Source organism: Tupaia chinensis, unplaced genomic scaffold (assembly GCF_000334495.1).
Source record: "Tupaia chinensis unplaced genomic scaffold, TupChi_1.0 Scaffold146907_1, whole genome shotgun sequence".
NCBI lineage: Eukaryota > Metazoa > Chordata > Mammalia > Scandentia > Tupaiidae > Tupaia > Tupaia belangeri.
In genome coordinates, this window is record NW_006206760.1 from 3,270,296 (window position 1) to 3,286,573 (window position 16,278).

A 16,278-nucleotide genomic window follows, 5' to 3' on the forward strand; every position below is an offset into this window, starting at 1 on the left:
GAAGTGAGAAAGCAAGCCATGAGTTCTGGGACTCAAACTGCAGTCAGCCATGTGAGAGTCTGCACCCCAACCACCACATTAATTTTAAATGCTATTTTTTCAACTTTGTGTGGAGATATTACAGCATAATCTTTATTACCTTCTTTTTTTTTGTCTTTTCCAAATGCAACATGTATTATTTTTGCAATTACAATGCTGTGCTGAACATTTGAGCTTTATCTAGGCAGTTGTGCATCTATTTTGTTTGCAATATTTCATAAGACTCTTCAGTTACATCATAACAAGTACCTTATATCTATTGACACAGCATCTTTCTTTTGAGGAGTTTTGACATCATCTATTTAGAGTGCCTAAAAACCCTTGGGGATGATATTTTTGCCTAGCCCTGAGATCTGTACAGAACATAAGATGGAAGGGCTGGCAGACTTTCATCCTATCTGATAGACTAGAGAATGTGGCTCTGGGGATCTGCGGTAATTTGTCCAGGGCTAAGCAGAGAGTACAGGAACTGGGACGACTCCCAAGAAGCCCAACTTGAGTTGCATAAGCAGATGTCCAAACACAGTGATGGAGTTCAGAATACTCACACCAGTGGGGATAGAACCACATCTGCACATGGAGATAGCCCATCAGCAAATATTGACCACATCTGCTCACAGAGACAGCCATTCAGTAAATACTGACCACATCTGTACACAGAGACAGCCAATCAGCAAATACTGACCATATCTGCCCACGGAGACAGCCAATCAGAAAATATTGACCATACCTGCACACAGAGACAACCAATCAGCAAATACCAACCCATTTACAGTGTAATATGTGACCTTTCATAGAGAAGTGGCTGGACCTCCAATACAAATGGGAAAAGGTTCGAAGTCTTTTTCTGAGTTCCAGTACATAATTACATGTTTTTGTTGCAAACTCTTCCAATTTATTTGAGGTGAAGAAAGTACAGTCAAAGATTCCCATTGTATCTAGGTTAACCTAGATTAATAAGTTATAAGTCTTACAGAGATACCTTGTCTTAAAATTTTTCGTTTATTTATGATTTTTAGCATTAAAAAAAGTGTCCATAATAAATGGACACTTTTACACAAGGAAACTAAGAATTATTCATTTGAATCTTGGACTGGAGTAGTTTTTGTTTGATGGTAATTATCTGAGGTACTTTGAAAAGCTCATGAAAAATGCTATTGAAGTATGGGTTTATTGTGGTGTAAAAATATTTTGAAATCTATGATAGTTTTTTCACAATATGATTCTCCATGAACTTTTGAAGCCCCCTCTCATATTTACTGTTACTCTTGGAGCCCCTGGGAGACCTTTTGTTTTACTAAGTTAAACAGCTTATTACATTTAAAATTTATCACAAAAAACTATAGGGGTGAAAAACTACAGAATTTATCATGAAAAACTCTAAGGGTGAAAAACTATATCACGAATTTATCATGAAAAACAATTGTGGGTAAAAATAATTTCTACATACAGTTTGACAACATAATATTCAAGCATAGCTCTATCTGATTCTGAAAAGATCTCCTGTATATACCAACATGACTTCAAGTTCTTAGGGTACATGCATTCTGTCTCTCTCGAGAGTGAAAGTGAGAAAGCTCTGCACATGGGGCACAGTCATGTCACAACCCTCTACTTCTTCCTCCTTTTGAGATTTTTGGGCACACATGTACACACATCTCATGTGTTTTTCAAACTGCCAGGTCCAGGACTTGAACTGTGTTATTGTCCATGTGTGATTCAGCAGCCTTAACCATCAGGCTGCAAGTTGGTCCCTTAAAGGTTTTGTTTGTTTGTTGTTTTATGCTCAAAGTAAGTGACTGCCGTTCTAGAAAATGAAACGCATGCTATGATCATATCATATACAGATGTCAGTGGGAGCCTAGTACTGGGAGTATCCTCAAAAAATGCATTTTTGGAGCTCATTAGTACATTCCTACGAATAACGCTGAAAAGTTCCTTTAACCAGACGCTGTGGAACACTGCCAAGTGCAATTTTGAATCATGCGTATTTTTCTAATTCAAGTACAGTACATTCAGTAGCTTAGCACTTGCCTATCATCATCGATTGTATTCTCTCTGTCAGTCAAGGTGACCTTGCTCCCAAGGACTTCTCATCAATAACCGACATTGGACAGCAACGGGGCTGATTTAGGGTAGGCTGGTGATCCAAGTCTGCAAAGTTGATGGTAACTGCAGACACTGGAACCAGGAACTACTAAACCACCAGAGGTCTCCTTGGTAACATTTGAATACTACATTTTAAAGAGCATGCTCCTTCTTCTTCTTCTTTTTTGATCTGCTATGAGGCATGAGTGCTCACTGGAGAAAGACAGAGAGCGAGAGGTAAAGTGAGAGAGCACCGTCCCAGGGAAGATGGTCACATCATGCCACAATCCCCTCTCCTCCATTCTCCTCTTGGCATTTTTGGGCTATCAAGCATTTTAAGCCCACCATGTTTTTTCAAGCTGCTGAGTCCAGAACTGAAACCACGGTCGACCATGTGGAATTCCAGTACCTTAACCACCATGCCATCTGCTGGCCCTGTAAAGGTTAGTATTGGATGGCAGAGTACCCAGTGTACCCTTGTCTTCATCTGTTCATGTAATCTTAACCATTGTAACTAACCCCTCCCCATTTCCTTTGGGCCTTATTATGATACAGCTGTGGGGGAAATAAATTGTTCCTTTGTATATTATCTTAGCATGGTTCAACTTTACATCTAGATCATTCTTCCTGGACAATATCACTGGACTTCCATGTAGGTGAGTACACGCACGGTGTACTCAACTGCATGTGCGTGTACTCAAAATCCCGAGGGGAGAATGGAGAAGGGACTGCAGCATGGCCAACCCCCCCCTGGGGGGGTGATTTCTCACTTTCAATCTCTCTGGTTAGCTCCCAGGGGGGAAGGCCATGCTGCAATCTCTTCTCCTCCATTCTCCTCTCAGGATTTTGGGCACACAAACATGCACCCAGCATGAATTTAAAGCTGCTGTCAACTATGTGGGAGTCCAGCGACGTAACTGTGATGCCACCCGCTGGTCCCTAGTTTTGTTTGTTTTCTGAGGAGGGGTAACACTGGAGAAGGCTCTGGATTAACAGGTACCTATATTGTGGACTTTATCCACCTTGGACCTAGCGACGTAACTGTTACGCCACCTGCTGGTCCCTAGTTTTGTTTGTTTTCTGAGGAGGGGTAACACTGGAGAAGGCTCTGGATTAACAGGTACCTATATTGTGGACTTTATCCACCTTGGACCCAGCTCTGGGTTGTTAAAATAGACCTCTGTTTATCCCTCCGGGGACCTCCATGGCTAATAGTTCACTTGAGAATAAGACAGATTTGCCTGGGAGCTTAATCACACCTGCAGTTCCCAATGGTTAAGTTAGGTTCTTTTTTTTTCTGTGCTCCTTTTTTCCAGTCCTATTCAACAACTCACACAACTTCCTAGACCCTTAGGGAATGCACTGAGTCTCCCTAGAAGCACAAGGCTGTGGTTCCTCTCTGCCCTTCTGACTCCCTGTAATTGTTATCAGCAGCTGGGTTTATGGTATCAGGCATTTACTGCACCTTTGCTATATGCCTGGCACTACTTTATGTGATACGTGCATTTAAATTTTTTTATTGAGGCATAACATGTAGTAAAGTGCATAAATCTTTATAGTACAGTGTAAAACTGCACAAATTTGTATATACGTGTGTACTTAGTAATCACCACCCAGGTCACAATGTAGAACATTTCCAATACTTAGGACATCCTCCCAACCTTATTCTCATTCCCTTTATAATATCATTACCGCCCTCATAATAAACACTATCTTGATTTCTATCACCTAGTTGACTTTTTTCCTGTTCTTGAACTTTATGTAGTGAAAATCAGACAGGATATCTACAAGCATTATCCACATATCACATGTAGCAGTAGTTTTTTTCTTTTCTTTTTAGAGAGATTTTTTTGCTATAGGGCATGTGCACTCACCAGAGAGAGAGAGAGAGAGAGAGAAAGACAGAAAGTGAGAAATCACCCCCCAGAGAAGATGGCCATGCCGCAATCCCTTCTCCTCCATTCTCCTCTCGGGATTTTGAGCATGCATGCACGTACACCCAGAGAAAGTTGAAGCTGTTGGGTCCAGGACTCGAACCACAGTTGACTACGGGGAAGTCCAGCGACATAATCATTACTCCATCTGTTGGTACCTAGTTCTTTATTTTTTTTTTATTGTTAAGTGGTTTTCCATTGTCTAACTATTGGGTTGTCAAAAAAGTCATGATACCTTTTTGCATAGAAAAACAAAAATATGTCACGACTTTCCAAATGACCCAATATATCACGTTTTAAAAATCCATGTCCTTAATGATAGCATTTGAATTATTTCCAGAATCTGGCTATTTTAACTAGTCATTCTTTATAACCATTATTATGTGTCTTTTTTTGGGTGGACATCTTTGGGATACATACCTCAGTGTGGAATTACTGTGTCACAGGACAGGCATGGGATTAGTGTATGTTAGGAAACACTGCACAGTGGTTTTCCGAAATGGTTAACCCACTTTACAGATGTACTATCCATTTCTGAGATAATTGCTCCATGTCATTACTAGTGTTTGATATTATCAGTGGCTAATTCGTGTCATCCTAGGCATGAGTGATGATATCTTACAGTTTTAACTTGCATTTCCCCCTTGACTAATGATATTAAACTCTTTTTCATATACATGTTGACCATTTGGAAATCCCTTTTTTTCCTTTTTTTGGAGAGTTTTTTTTTTTTTTTTATTAATAAGACGAGTGCACCCACAAGAAAGAGAGATTGAGCATGCATGCACGTGCACCCAGAGAAAGTTGAAGCTGTTGGGTCCAGGACTCGAACCACAGTTGACTACGGGGAAGTCCAGCGACATAATCATTACTCCATCTGTTGGTACCTAGTTCTTTATTTTTTTTTTATTGTTAAGTGGTTTTCCATTGTCTAACTATTGGGTTGTCAAAAAAGTCATGATACCTTTTTGCATAGAAAAACAAAAATATGTCACGACTTTCCAAATGACCCAATATATCACGTTTTAAAAATCCATGTCCTTAATGATAGCATTTGAATTATTTCCAGAATCTGGCTATTTTAACTAGTCATTCTTTATAACCATTATTATGTGTCTTTTTTTGGGTGGACATCTTTGGGATACATACCTCAGTGTGGAATTACTGTGTCACAGGACAGGCATGGGATTAGTGTATGTTAGGAAACACTGCACAGTGGTTTTCCGAAATGGTTAACCCACTTTACAGATGTACTATCCATTTCTGAGATAATTGCTCCATGTCATTACTAGTGTTTGATATTATCAGTGGCTAATTCGTGTCATCCTAGGCATGAGTGATGATATCTTACAGTTTTAACTTGCATTTCCCCCTTGACTAATGATATTAAACTCTTTTTCATATACATGTTGACCATTTGGAAATCCCTTTTTTTCCTTTTTTTGGAGAGTTTTTTTTTTTTTTTTAATAAGGCGCGTGAACTCACCAGAAAGATAGAGAGACAGAGAGATAGAAAGCAAGAAATCACCCCCCAGGGGGGATGGTCACGCCGCAATCCCTTCTCCTCCATTCTCCTCTTGAGATCTTGGGCACGCATGCACATGCGCGCAGTCTGAGTTTTAAGCCACCAGGTCCAGGACGCAAACCACAGTCGACTACATGGGAGTCCAGCGACATAGCCATTATGCTAACTGCTGGTCCCTCCACATCTGATATTTGAGCTCAGACAGCTGCGGACTACAAGCTGGATCTCTTAGGAACTCTCCATAACTCAAGGCAGTCTTGCCTCCTTGTCTCACTAGTATCAGACTTCAAGGTGAGCTGGACTTCTTACATGGCGGCTTAAGGTTCCAAAGGCATGTGTCCCGAGAGAGTGATCTGTGTGGAAGTTGACTTTCATACTTCAGATGTCACACAGCATCACTTAGGGCAGTCACCAAGTCTACCCAGATTAAAGAGGGAAAGCAGACCACACCGCTGCATGAGGGAGTGAAACGATTTGGCAGGAACGTTAGAACCAGAAATATGGCTATGGCCATTTTTGGAAAATATAATCTACCACACTGCATTCTCTGGCCACAATTCACGTCCCTCTCACAAGCAAAATATACTCTCCTTCCAAAGACCTCCTAACATTGCACCGTGCAATACTTTTTCAGGATCTCATTGTCTCAAACTGGCCCAGGTCTAAATAGAGCTCCTTGGGAACTACTCTTGAGCACCATCCCCTCTTCTGAAGACCTGTTAGCTAAATGCTTGCTCCACACATTCCCAACATGCAGTGGGGCAGTCATAGACTTCTTGTGATAAGACTTCCTGTTCAAAATGGCCGGAAATGGGTAATACAGAGCAGTCACTCGTCTGAAATCTAGCTAGGCGCATCGAAAGCTCGGCTCTACTTCCTAGGAATAATTCTCTGTGGCTTTTAGTTCCATCTCCTGGGCTCTTGGTTCCATTTTCTGTATTGTCCTTCTTCTGATAAATAAAGCCTGTGTTGGGAGCTTGGTGGTTTTTGAAGCCTTTTTCCTATCCATTGATGTTGGCTGGTTCCAAAGTCTCTCATCGGTGTGTCCTGTCTTGGTCTATTTTAGTCCAGGCTGTTACAATTCCTTTTAAAAACTTCGATTTGCTATGAACCCATTTAGAATTTGCTACATGATGCACAAAATAAACTCTAAATAATTCTGAGACAAGTTGTTTTCTGTCCTGGGCTCTTGTAAAGCCTCTGTAAGGCCTAGACTTGCAGTAAGCCTGAACTCCCTATAAGTGAACTAAGATTCTGAAAAGCCTTGTTGCTTAATGGAGAGGATCTAAGACATGTCATCTTAATATCCGTGGAGGGCTTTTTGTCCGTTTGAAAGGGCCTATGAGGAGGAGACTGAGAATATCATTCAAAGGTATCTCTGAGCCCGCCAAGTAGGTACCATGGACAAAGCTCACCCTCCTGAGTTGAAAAAAATGTATGGACAAGAAGTTATCATTGAAATTAAATAGCAGCACTCAGGTCCAAGGAATATTGCATGGATTTGATCCATTTATGAATCGCGGGATAGATGTATGTATAGAGAGGGCAACTAGTGGGCAAGAGAATAATGTTAGATGGGTGGAGATATGAGGAAACAGTATACGCATGCTAGAAGCCTTGGACCGAGTATAAATAATGGCTGTTCATCAGAAAAAGCCATGTCCCCTCTCCAACGGACCTGTTTTACTATGATGAAAAATTGGGTCATGGGAACCAGCAGTTGGTGTAATGGCTATGTCATGGATTCCCATGTAGTTGACTGTGGTTCGAGTCCTGGACCCAATGGCTTAAACTCATGCCAGGCGCATGTGCGTGCAGGCCCAAAATCCCGAGAGGAAGATGGAGGAGAAGGGATTGCGGCATGGCCACTTCCCCCGTGGGGTGATTTCTCGCGCTGTCTCTCTGGTTCTCTCTGTCTTTCTGGTGAGCGCATGCGCCTTATAGCAAAAACCTCTCCAAAAAAAAAAAAAAATCAGGTCATGTACATTTTCATAATAAATGTTTTGTTAAGAAAAAAAAGAATAAAGGTATATGTAATTTAATGAAATATAAACAAGATTATGATAATAATTTTTAAAAAAAGAAAAGAAAAAGCCTGTGTACCACTACTAGGAGATCCTAGAGGATTTTCACTGCTCATCCTCAGTTGTACCTTAAGACCGTGTTTTCATGATCATACTCTTTATTCGATCTCTGCTCAAAGCCATCTCTTAATTTTAACATCATTGCCCTCAGGAGGGCTGCGAATGAGGAACAATTTCATTTTCCTTAGCATTTTATCTCTCTCCTTATCTGCGTTATTATTACACAGCAAGCGGCAGCCAACTGACACCCACACACGCTGCCCATAAACCTTCTTAGCTAGCTCGCTTAGTTCATCACTGTCTGTTTTCCGTGTAACCATCGTTACCCAGAGTTACTAAGTTTTCTGTTGCAATATTGTCAGAGTTCCCTTTTCTCCAGCTTTCCAAAACACGTCCCCTACTTTTTGTAAACTTTCTCTAACAGCATATCGAAGATTCTTTAGCCTTCCTGAGCAGTGTTGAGCTTCTGTCCAACTCTCCTCATCCCAAAACCACTATCATGAATTTTACTTTTTGTTACAGCAGCACCCCCTTCTAGTATCTAGTTATTAATTGTGGCATGACAAGTGACCCCCAAATAATGTATATTAAAATAATTGCATTTATCAACTTTGCTTGTGCATCTGCATTTTGGGCAAGGCTCGACAAGAATGACTTTTCTCTGCACCACGTTGTCTTAGCTAAGGTGACTCAACTATGGCAGTGAGATTTGCTTCCAAGATGGCACGCTCTTGTGGCTGGCAAGTTGGGGCTGTCTGCCGGGCTGAGCAATGGGGGCCTTAGATCTTATACAATGGGCTTCTCTGTATGGTTTATGTTATGGTTGGAATGTGCCCCCAAGTTAACGTGTTGAAATGTGGTTGTGATGGGAGTGGGTAAAAATTTAATCCAGCTATGGTATTGAAAGGAGGGCCTTTGCAAGGGGATTAGGATTAATGAGATTAAGATTAATGTGATTAGGCTCAGGTCCCATGACTGACTCCTGTTGGGTTTATTTATTTATTTTTAATTTTATTATTATTATTATTATTATTGGAGAGGTTTTTGCTATAGGGCATATGCACTCACCAGAAAGAGAGACAGAAAATGAGAAATCACCCCCCCAGGGGAGATGGCCATGCCACAATCCCTTCTCCATTCTCCAGATCTTGGGCACACACATACATGCCCTTGATGTGATTTTGAAGATACTGGTTCCAGGACTTGAACCATGGTCAGCCACGTAGGAGTCCAGTGACATAACTGCTACGCCATCTGCTGGTTTGAGAATGGGAAGTATTTTCATAATCATCCCTGGAAAAGACAATTATGCCAGGCTTTCCTTTCACACGACTTATAGTATCTTACATGAAATAAAAGTTCTTGATTTTGGTGAAGCCTAATCCTTTGTATCCATCTTTACTTTAACATTTAGTTATTTAAGAAAGCTCTGCTTTCCTCAACTTTACATTATTATCACATTCTCATAAGATATACTCTTGGTATTATGGTCTTTGGTTTTTATAGGAGAGAAATTGAAGCACAAAAAAGCTAAGCTCTTGCTCAAGGCCTGACTGCAAAGTCCATGTTTTCGTGTCTCTGACTTTGGTAGCCCAACACTTACGAGTGAACATCAGTTTCTGTTGGCCCTACCGTGATCAGGCTGGTTCATCTCTTGAACCATCAGAGCTGGCTCTCTCTGGAAGCCTGTTTTCTATCTTTATTTTTCTCCATTTCCCCTAGAATAAATACTCTATAAAAACAATTTTTTTATGACCTTGAAAGACGTCATAAAGAAAAAAGGCAAGTTTTTAGATACATGTGCCTTAAATTAGGTCTGAACTCAGAGGGGTTTGCACTGATTGTGTACTTTTGCCATTACTGTTTTGCTTTTTTGGTCTCCAGTCTCCATGCAAAAACTTAGTGCTAGGAAAAAGAACTGCATAGTTCTCATCTAAATAGCCTTCAAAGTGGGCTCCATTTTTAGTATGGAATATAAATAACTCTACCATTTTAAGCACAACAATGAATAGGACTATGAGTTGGAAGTATAAAACTAGTCGTCCCAATACTTTACCAGGTTGTTGTGAGGTAAAATGAAGTAATAGACAGAAATCAACCCCAAGGACAATGACTAAGACATACCTTCCCCTTTACAAAAAAAAGCAAATCCTGCCAAGAGGCAAGGTAGAGTGGACAAACAGAGTTGTTCGTTAGCTGGAGCATGGTTAGGAAAACAGGGTCTAAGGAACACGTAAACACCTGCGTGTTTATCTCATTTGCATTACGGGTATGGGGAAGCTTGCCAGCTTGGCACAGTTGTTCCTTCCCTCACATGAACTGCTAGGTAATTTAAGTTAAATGACTCATGAGAGAAGGGAAGAGGCAACTCAGGACTATGCTAATTCATGCTGCAGATTTCCTGTTAATATAGGTAAGAGATGAGAAATAGGATGGGGTTTGCAGGATGCCTGTCCTGACACTTCAGAACAAATTCAGTCCTGAGTTAGTTACAGTATATAGCAATGCAAAGAAATGATTAAGAGACAACTTAAGAAAAATATTGTAGTTACTCTCTAGTTGCTAAATGGTAAACTCAAAAGATCCTGACATCTGAAGAAAGTACAAGCTCTAATTAATGCCAATTTGAAAAATGGTTAGTATTGGGAACCAGCAGTTGATGTAATGGCTATGTCGCTGGACTCCCGTGTAGTCGACCATGGTTTGAGTTCCAGACCCTGTGGCTTAAACGCACGCTGTGCACATGTGTGTGCATGCCCAAGATCCCGAGAGGAGAATGGAGGAGAAGAGACTGCAGCATGGCCATCCTCTCGGGGTGGGGGGTGATTTCTCGCTTTCTCTCTCTCCCTCTCTCTTTCTGTCTCTGCCTTTGTGGTGAGCGCACATGCTCTATAACAAAAACCTCTCTCCCCCCAAAAAATTAAATTAAAATTTTAAAAAATGGTTAACATTTATTGAGTGTTAAATATGTGCTAGGCAGTTTTCTAAGTGCAATACAGTGTTAACCCACTCAGTTCCCATGACATCTTGATGTGCAAAATAAGATCTTTTCCCCTATTCTGGAAACAGTATGGAAAGTAAGGAAATGGAATGGAAAATGACGCGGGTGAATCTAGAATTTTGACCAATGCAGTTGGATGCCAAAACGTACCCTTTGAATCTTATTTTATCCTTTCTCTATAATAAAATATAGGATTAAATGCTAAAATCTGATATTAAAAGTCAACCTAAAGAAAGCTTTCTAGTGGCTGGCAGCTTGAATCAGTTAAACAGACAAAACCTCTCGAGTTGTTAAGTTGGGGAGAATGGACAGTGTTTAATGCCAGAAAGGAAGATTTGGAGAGCCAATCAATTCTGCAAAGAGGGAGAAGTCAGTTCCAAATCTTACCCAATCCAGAAGCTACTCTCTCCTTCCCCTGTCAGGATATGTGTAAAAACTTTTTTGTTCTTCCATTCAAGAGTGAATATAGTAATATAACTATGGGCAAAATTGTATCTACACAAGCATTTCAGAGTGTTCATTGGAGAAAACAACTCTCCTTCGGCAATCAGTGAAGTACTGAGCAACTGCAGATGGAGAGAAATTCTACACAATGACATCAAAAGCCATGATATCTGGGTGTTTGTACCCAACGTCAACAAACTAGTACCTGAATGCAATGGAATGGGAAAACAAATTTGCAAATTACATGCACCAAGGTGTTTAACGAAGGAATGAAGACTAGACATCCATCTGGTGAAATAATTTCCCCTCTCCATTACCGAGTGTTAAAAACTTGGGACAAGCAACAGAACTACACAGTACTTTAGTTATGGCTGAGTTATCTGTAGCTTCTCAAATGCCTATTTCCTATCAGACTTCAAACTGAACTTGCAACTGTCTACTCTCTAATGCCTTTCTTGGATATCCAAGGTCGCTACAGAATTCACTACCATCACCAGCACACCACACTGCTACCCTACCACCCCAAATATACATTGTCCAACAGCCTCCAATCAATAGCCAAAAGGAAACGGTGGATATGTCACCCACCTCCCATACCATTCATCAGGAAGCTCAGATGTGCTCTTCAGTGGCCCTAGCCTCCCTAGCAAGATGGAGCTACACTAATAACTATCTTGGGAGTTCTATGTGGATTAAAATGAAGATAATGTATCTATAAAGCATCTGTTAGAAGCCAAAATTAAGAAGTGCGATAGTGCCAATAGTGAGGATATAAACAAAAGAGCACTCATAACACATTGATGGTGCAAAGTGGTACAAACTCTTAGGAAAATAGTTTACCATTACCTTGTAAGATTGCAATACCTTGGGGGCCAGCAGGTAGCATGAAGGTTAAGGCGCTGGACTCTCACGTGGCTGACCGTGGTTCGAGTATCTGACCTGGTGGCTTGTTGTCTTTCCTTCTCTTGCTCTCTGGTAAATGTGTGTTCCCTGTAGCAAATTAAAAAAAAAAAAAATAGGGACCAGCAGATGGCATAGCATTTATGTCACTGACTCCCACATGGCTGACTGCGGTTTGAGTCCTGGGCCCAGTGGCTTCAAAATTACACTGGGCTTCAAAATTACATGTGTGCATGCATGTCTAAGATCCCAGGAGGAGAATGGAGGAGAAGGGATAGCGGCATGGCCATCACTGCTGAGGGGCAATTTCTCACTTTCCCTTTCACTATGTCTTTCTCTCTCTCTTCAGCAAGCACACATGCCCTAAGGCAGAAAACCCTTTAAAAATTAATAAATAAGTAAAATTAAATAATTTTGGAAAAAAAAGAGATCAAAATTCCTCATGACCCAGCAGTTCCATTGTGTGCATGTGTGTATGTTAGAAAAATGCATATTCCAGAGATATGTATAAGATCATTTGTACTAACCTTGTCCATGAAAGTAAAAAAATGCATGTAATATTTGTTTGACAGGAAGGACAAAAAATGTGTAGTATTTACATGAAATGGAGTAAAGAAGATGAATAAATAGAAACAAAACATATCAATACAGATCAATCTCACAAACACAATGAGCTGAAGAAAGTGAGTGGTCGAAGACTACAAGCAATAGAATGACCCCCGTGAAGTTCAAAAAGTACAGAACTAAACATGTTATTTATAAATACACACACGTGTATTAAATGATAACAAAAAATTTTTTCAGAAAATTCCTCAATGATGAATACATTGGAGGAAGACAGAAAGATTCCAAAAGTTTTGGTACTACTCTTTCATTAGCTGGGTGGGTAGGTATACATGGCTTGATTTCATCACTCTTTGTTTCTACTATGCTGTAAATCAACTCAAAGGAATCTATTTATCTCTCCTTTTGAAATATTTAAAAAATGAGAGAAAGAGAGGAGGACCAGTAGATGGCGTAATGGCTACATTGCTGGACGCCCATGTAGTCGACCGTAGTTCGAGTCCCAGACGCGGTAGCTTAAACTCACACCGGGTGCGTGTGCGTGCATGCCAATATCCTGAGAGGAGAATGGAGGAGAAGGGATTGCGGCATGGTTATCCCCCTTGGGGGGTGATTTCTTGCTTTCTGTCTCTCTGTCTCTTTCTCTTTCTGGTGAGTGCATGCATCCTATAGCAAAAACCTCTCCAAATAATAATAATAATAAAGAGAGAGAGAGAGAGCATGTTAGAAACTTGCCTCTTTCCATGTCATTGCTCTCAGGTATGTAAGCAGATCCTTGAGGGTTCTTGGTATTTCTTTGATGTATTTACCAGGGGAAGATCATAGGCATACGCTTTGTTTCCTGCTGGTATTTTTCCTCCAAAATCAACCGTTTCCAAAATATTTCATTTTATCATTTTAGACACATGACCTTTTTTTTTTATGACTCCAAATGACTCTTTCTGAACATGTGACAGCATACAGTTTCCTGCTCTGACACTGGTATGGAAAAACAGATAATTATTTTATCAGATGGAGGATGAACAGAAAGAGACAATGTGCATCGGACAGGGGAATTATCCTCTTCCAAGTGTCCAAGTTACTTCCTGATAGGGAAGACTCCAGCTTCTTCAGATGCCAGGGTGGCTTTTCACTTGTCATCAATCATTTGATATCCACTATAAGCCTTGAATTATGCTTAGTGATTAGGGCATAGAAGCATACACGTACATACCCAGGAGAAATGAAAACATAGGTACACACAAGAACTTATGCACAAATGTTCATAGCAACATAACCATTATTCATAATAGCTTAAAAATTGGAAACAACACAAAGGTCTATCACTTGAGGAATGGATAAACAACACGTGCTATGTCCATACAATGCAATATGTTTCAGTCATAAAAAGCAGCAAAGTACTGATGCATGCTACAAAATAAACATACCTCGGAAACATGCAGAGTTAATGAAGGCAGACCCAAGTGCCCACATATTGCACGATTCCATTTATGTTAAATAAATGTCCAGAATAGGCAAATTGACCTCAACAAAAAGTGGATTAGTGATTATCAGGAACTGAGGGGTAGTGGATGGTAAGAATGAATACTATTGGATACAATATTTATTTTGGGGGTGATGAAAATGTTCTGCAATTAGATAGATGGTTATAAATAACTGATTTACTAAAAAACACTGAATTATATAGTTTAAAAGGGTGAATTTTATGATATGTGAATTGTAGCTTTTTAAAAATTCATTTAAAAGTCAGGATACAGCTACTGGTGTTGGTAGGAGCTAGCAAATGGAAAATGACACTAGGGGATATTGGAGTGCTGGTCATGCTCTTTTTTTTCCCCTGGGAATTGTTTATGTGGTTATGTTCATTTCAAGTTTAAGTTGTGCACCTATGTATACATTTTTGGACTTATGTTGTTGTGTATTGAATTGTGTTGCTCAAAAAGATCCATCACATTTTGTTTAGAAATAGGATCACTGCAGATGTAATTAATTAAATTGAGGTCATACTGGCATGGGTGAAGTCTTAACCCAATGTGACTTGGTCTCCTTATAAAAAGGGGTAAGAGACATGACACACAGGGAATAAGTCATGTGAAGATAGAGGCAGAGGGTAGAGTTGTGCCGCTATGAGCCAAGGAATGCTTGGTACCAGAAGCTGGAGGAGTGATGAATGTTACTAATGGGAAGCTAAACAGGCTACTGCCTTGTGATATAACAGGGGCACCTTCCACGTGGAAGACGGTAAGATGATTCTCAGGCCTGGGCTCTGGTATTGGCTGAATCAACGCCAGTGAAGGAGTTGGTGATGGGACCTGAAATCATTGTGAGTTAGGTAAGATCGTAGCACAGGGACAGTTTTTCCTGAATGTGTGCAACTCGTGATTCTCCTGCAAAACATGAGCCCAAGTCCCATTTAATTTTTTTTTTAGATGTGAACTAGGAACCCTAAAGAAAGCTTCCTTCATGCTCCCTTTTCCAAGTATGGAACACTGAACAAGTACCGTGGGGTAACCTGTCTTTCAAATCTCTCCAGTGTACTGAATCCAGTCATATTTTCATTATGTCTCAAACTACTTCTCAAAATCTGAGTAACATAATTGGTCTTTGTGAAATGTAATTTCTTAAAAGAGTCTTTAGATTCTTGATGGCAATTAAAGTCACCACAATTTTTAAACATTTATTTAATTTTATTTGTTATTACTATTTGGTTTTTTAATTTTACCAGAAAGACAGAGGGAGAGAGAAAGGGAAAGTGAGAAAGCAAGCTGCCTGGTCCAGGACTTGAACCATGATAGGCCAGGTGGGAGTCCAGCACTTTAGCCACCACACCACCTGCTGGCTCCAAAGGCACCACAATTTTTGTAGAGGCACAGGCTCTCTAGATTGTGGGATATCATTTGCATGCTGCTGCTCATCAAAGGCTATCATTAAACTAAAGATAGGCAGGGGAGAGGTGTTGTAGCCTAGACAATGAAGATTGTAAATGCCAATTATTAGAGGGAATGTGGATTTTGCACTTAAAGGAAGAGGTTTTTAAAAATATTGTTTCATGAACTCTAGGTATGATCAGATCTCTTCTGGTTGTTTCCCATTGAGCTTGTTCAATATGGTAGCCATTAGTCACATGTGGTGATTTAGATTAAAGTTAATGAAAAGTAAAAAATAAAAAATAAAAAAATTAGCATACATTTTCTCATTTTGCTAGCTACATTTCTTTCTTTTTTTCTTTTTAGAGAGAGAATTTTGCTCTAGGTCATGTGTGCTCACTGGAGAGATGGAGAGAGAGAAAGCAAGAAATCACCCCTAGGGAATGGCCACACCACAATCCCTTCTCCATTCTCCTCTCAGGATTTTGGGCACTCCCACACATGTGGACAGTGTGAGTTTTAAGCCACCGGGTCCAGGACTTGAACCTTGGTTGACTATGTGGGAGTCCAGTGACGTAACCATGATGCCATCTGCTGGTCCCTTCTAGCTACATTTCAAGTATCCTATAGCCACATGTAGTTAGTGACCACATATTAGTGTAAATAAGGAACTTTTTCATCATCTCCAGAAGTTTTTGAGGACCAGCAGGTGGCATGGTGGTTAAGGTGCTGGTCACTCCCACATGGCTGACCACGGTTCGAGTCTTGGCTTACTTTCTGGGACCAGCAGTTAGTGTAATGGCTATGTCGCTGGAACCCCATGTAGGTTACC

General features: G+C 40.3%; 1 pseudogene; it reads right to left on the reverse strand.

The window, feature by feature from the left end:
- Window positions 1–6,881: 6,881 nt before the first annotated feature.
- Window positions 6,882–16,278, reverse strand: part of LOC102469163 (ribosome production factor 2 homolog pseudogene) — a 14,748-nt pseudogene continuing 5,351 nt past the window's right edge.